A 5,682-nucleotide genomic window follows, 5' to 3' on the forward strand; every position below is an offset into this window, starting at 1 on the left:
CTGATTAACTGCAGCAGATAACACCGAGATCAATCTGCTCTGCAATAGTAAAAGGGGAATGCCATGTCAGCTCCAAAGCCAAGTGAGTCACTTTACAGTGCCTACAAGTAGTATTCAACCCCCTGCAGATTTAGCAGGTTTGATAAGATGCAAATAAGTTAGAGCCTTCAAACTTCAAACAAGAGCAGGATTTATTAACAGATGCATAAATCTTAAAAAACAAAAAATTATGTGGCTCAGTTAAATTTTAATAAATTTTAAACATAAAAGTGTGGGTCAATTATTATTCAACCCCTAGGTTTAATATTTTGTGGAATAACCCTTGTTTGCAATTACAGCTAATAATCATCTTTTATAAGACCTGATTAGGCCGGCACAGGTCTCTGGAGTTATCTTGGCCCACTCCTCCATGCAGATCTTCTCCAAGTTATCTAGGTTCTTTAGGTGTCTCATGTGGACTTTAATCTTGAGCTCCTTCCACAAGTTTTCAATTGGGTTAAGGTCAGGAGACTGACTAGGCCACTGCAACACCTTGATTTTTTCCCTCTCGAACCAGGCCTTGGTTTTCTTGGCTGTGTGCTTTGGGTCGTTGTCTTGTTGGAAGATGAAATGACGACTCATCTTAAGATTCTTGATGGAGGAGCGGAGGTTCTTGGCCAAAATCTCCAGGTAGGCCGTGCTATCCATCTTCCCATGGATGCGGACCAGATGGCTAGGCCCCTTGGCTGAGAAACAGCCCCACAGCATGATGCTGCCACCACCATGCTTGACTGTAGGGATGGTATTCTTGGGGTTGTATGCAGTGCCATCCAGTCTCCAAACGTCACGTGTGTGGTTGGCACCAAAGATCTCGATCTTGGTCTCATCTGACCAGAGAACCTTGAACCAGTCTGTCTCCGAGTCCTCCAAGTGATCATGAGCAAACTGTAGACGAGCCTTGACATGATGCTTTGAAAGTAAAGGTACCTTACGGGCTCGTCTGGAACGGAGATCATTGCGGTGGAGTACGTTACTTATGGTATTGACTGAAACCAATGTCCCCACTGCCATGAGATCTTCCCGAAGCTCCTTCCTTGTTGTCCTTGGGTTAGCCTTGACTCTTCGGACAAGCCTGGCCTCGGCACGGGAGGAAACTTTCAAAGGCTGTCCAGGCCGTGGAAGGCTAACAGTAGTTCCATAAGCCTTCCACTTCCGGATGATGCTCGCAACAGTGGAGACAGGTAGGCCCAACTTCTTGGAAAGGGTTTTGTACCCCTTGCCAGCCCTGTGACCCTCCACGATCTTGTCTCTGATGGCCTTGGAATGCTCCTTTGTCTTTCCCATGTTGACCATGTATGAGTGCTGTTCACAAGTTTGGGGAAGGTCTTAAATAGTCAGAAAAGGCTGGAAAAAGAGATAATTAATCCAAACATGTGAAGCTCATTGTTCTTTGTGCCTGAAATACTTCCTAATACTTTAGGGGAACCAAACAGAATTCTGGTGGTTTGAGGGGTTGAATAATAAATGACCCTCTGAATAAACTTTTCACAATTTAAAAAAAAATTAAACAAAGAAATAGCATTCTTTTTTGCTGCAGTGCATTTCACACTTCCAGGCTGATCTACAGTCCAAATGTCACAATGCCAAGTTAATTCCGAATGTGTAAACCTGCTAAATCTGCAGGGGGTTGAATACTACTTGTAGGCACTGTATATACATAGATTATTGTTCATGAGTTACATCTTAGGCTAAGTGCACACGTACTTTTTTGCCCTGCGGATTTTTCCGCGCAGAATTGAAGAAATCCGCAGGTCAAATGACCTGCATTTTTCCTGCGGATTTCTTCCTTTTTTCTTACGGTTTTCCCCTGCGGATTTCCCCCTGCGGATTTGGAGAATGGAGCAGGTAGAAAACTGCACAAAAGAAGTGACATGCTGCATATTTTGAACCACAAGAAAACAGCGCGGAAAAATCCGCAGTGTCTGCACAGCGTTTTTTTTTCTCTATTGATTAACATGCTACTGTTCATCACAATGCAGCGTTTCTGCGCAGTAAAATCCGCTGCAGATCCGCTGGAATTCTGCATCGTGTGCACATGGCCTTATATTATACTCCAGAGCTGCACTCACTATTCTGCTGCTGTAGTAACTATGTACATACATTACATTACTGATCCTGAGTTATGTCCTGTATTATACTCCAGAGCTGCACTAACTATTCTGCTGGTGCAGTCACTGTGTACATTGTTATGAATGAGTCACCGGAGGAGGAGAAAACAAAAATACAAGCTAAGTCCAGAAAACCGGAGAGGTTGGTAGCTATCGGATTGCAGACCCCTGATCCTATACACCACAACTAACAGTAGCCGTGGGGGGTTCCTACGGTGCCCTAGACCCCTCGTCACAGCCGGAGAACTACATAAGCCTAAAGAAGGAAAGGGGAAATCTAAACTGCCCCAGAGCAGACCCCAAAGCAATAGACAGCCCCCAACATGTATTGTCGGTGAAAAACAGATGAAAACACAAACACAGACAGAAAGACAGGCTGAGCAAACGATTGGGCCCAACTAACTAGATAGGACAGGACAGAAACGATGCTGTCTGCAATCCGCAAAAAACCCTACCAAAAATGTCCCAACCGTCTGATAGAGAAAAAGGCCCTGAAGTCGCTAGACTTCAAAATCACTATATCAGCACTCAGGTATATTCTGAAATAGAGCAACGAGATCAACTGATCAGAGACAAAAATGGAATTCAGCCAGTCCCAACCAGGACTGGCTGAATACAAACACTAAGGAAACCAGACAAAATCTCAAGGAATAATAGCAGGGCAAAATCTTAGCTTTTAGTAGACAGGAACTAAGCTGGATGCAAGAGCTCAGAGGAGAAAGGATCACCAGCAGCTCTGCAGGGCGTCGACTGTCTTATATCCACTCAGTAATTCCAGATGTCCAATCACACTCCGCCTGTTCAGATGACAGGTTCTTCCCATCCCAATCAATTTCACTACCTCTTTTCACCAGCAGAGGGAGTTCATCAGACATCAAAGGTGAAGGGGAGAATGAACTCACAACAGTACATACATAACATTACTGATCCTGAGTTACATCCTGTATTATACTCCAGAGCTGCACTCACTATTCTGCTGGTGCAGTCACTGTGTACATACATTACATTACTGATCCTGAGTTACACCCTGCATTATACTCCAGAGCTGCACTCACTATTCTGCTGGTGCAGTCACTGTGTACATACATTACATTACTGATCCCGAGTTACATCCTGTATTATACTCCAGAGCTGCACTCACTATTCTGCTGGTGCAGTCACTGTGTACATACATTACATTACTGATCCCGAGTTACATCCTGTATTATTCTCCAGAGCTGCACTCACTATTCGGCTGGTGCAGTCACTGTGTGCATACATTACATTACTGATCCCGAGTTACATCCTGTATTATACTCCAGAGCTGCACTCACTATTCTGTTGGTGCAGTCACTGTGTACATACATTACATTACTGATCCTGAGTTACACCCTGCATTATACTCCAGAGCTGCACTCACTATTCTGCTGGTGCAGTCACTGTGTACATACATTACATTACTGATCCCGAGTTACATCCTGTATTATACTCAAGAGCTGCACTCACTATTCTGCTGGTGCAGTCACTGTGTACATACATTACATTACTGATCCTGCAGTGCTCCTGAGTTACCTCCTGTATTATACTCCAGAGCTGCACTCACTATTCTGTTGGTGCAGTCACTGTGTACATACATTACATTACTGATCCTGAGTTACACCCTGCATTATACTCCAGAGCTGCACTCACTATTCTGCTGGTGCAGTCACTGTGTACATACATTACATTACTGATCCCGAGTTACATCCTGTATTATACTCAAGAGCTGCACTCACTATTCTGCTGGTGCAGTCACTGTGTACATACATTACATTACTGATCCTGCAGTGCTCCTGAGTTACCTCCTGTATTATACTCCAGAGCTGCACTCACTATTCTGTTGGTGCAGTCACTGTGTACATACATTACATTACTGATCCTGAGTTACCTCCTGTATTATACTCCAGAGCTGCACTCACTATTCTACTGGTGCAGTCACTGTGTGCATACATTACATTACTGATCCTGAGTTACATCCTGTATTATACTCCAGAGCTGCACTCACTACTCTGCTGGTGCAGTCACTGTGTACATACATTACATTACTGATCCTGAGTTACATCCTGTATTATACTCCAGAGCTGCACTCACTATTCTGCTGGTGCAGTCACTGTGTACATACATTACATTACTGATCCTGAGTTATATCCTGTATTATACCTCAGAGCTGCACTCACTATTCTGCTGGTACAGTCACTGTATACATACATTACATTACTGATCCAGAGTTACCGCCTGTATTATGCTCCAGAGCTGCTCTCACTAATCTGCTGGTGCAGTCACTGTGTACATACATTACTGATCCTGTACTGATTCTGAGTTACATCCTGTATTATACTCCAGAGCTGCACTCACTATTCTGCTGGTTCAGTCACTGTGTACATACATTACATTACTGATCCTGAGTTACATCCTGCATTATACTCCAGATCTGCACTCACTATTCTGCTAGTGCAGTCACTGTGTACATACATTACATTACTGATCCTCTACTGATCCTGAGTTACATCCTGTATTATAATCCAGAGCTGCACTCGCTATTCTGCTGGTGCAGTCACTGTGTACATACTGTGCATACATTATTGATCCTGAGTTACATCCTGTATTATACTCCAGAGCTGCACTCACTATTCTGCTGGTGCAGTCACTGTGTACATACATTACATTACTGATCCTGAGTTATATCCTGTATTATACCTCAGAGCTGCACTCACTATTCTGCTGGTACAGTCACTGTATACATACATTACATTACTGATCCAGAGTTACCGCCTGTATTATGCTCCAGAGCTGCTCTCACTAATCTGCTGGTGCAGTCACTGTGTACATACATTACTGATCCTGTACTGATTCTGAGTTACATCCTGTATTATACTCCAGAGCTGCACTCACTATTCTGCTGGTGCAGTCACTGTGTACATACATTACTGATCCTGTACTGATTCTGAGTTACATCCTGTATTATACTCCAGAGCTGCACTCACTATTCTGCTGGTTCAGTCACTGTGTACATACATTACATTACTGATCCTGAGTTACATCCTGCATTATACTCCAGATCTGCACTCACTATTCTGCTGGTGCAGTCACTGTGTACATACATTACATTACTGATCCTCTACTGATCCTGAGTTACATCCTGTATTATAATCCAGAGCTGCACTCGCTATTCTGCTGGTGCAGTCACTGTGTACATACTGTGCATACATTATTGATCCTGAGTTACATCCTGTATTATACTCCAGAGCTGCACTCACTATTCTGCTGGTGCAGTCTCTGTGTACATACCTTACATTACTGACCGAGTTACATCCTGTATTATACTCCAGAGCTGCACTCACTATTCTGCTAGTGCAGTCTCTGTGTACATACCTTTACATTACTGACCCTGAGTTACATCCTGTATTATACTCCAGAGCTGCGCTCACTATTCTGCTGGTGCAGTCACTGTGTACATACATTATATTACTGATCCCGAGTTACATCCTGTATTATACTCCAGAGCTGCTCTCACTAT

This window comes from Dendrobates tinctorius, unplaced genomic scaffold (assembly GCF_039654945.1).
Source record: "Dendrobates tinctorius isolate UK_male_01 unplaced genomic scaffold, ASM3965494v1 ptg000114l, whole genome shotgun sequence".
Taxonomy (NCBI): Eukaryota; Metazoa; Chordata; class Amphibia; order Anura; family Dendrobatidae; genus Dendrobates; species Dendrobates tinctorius.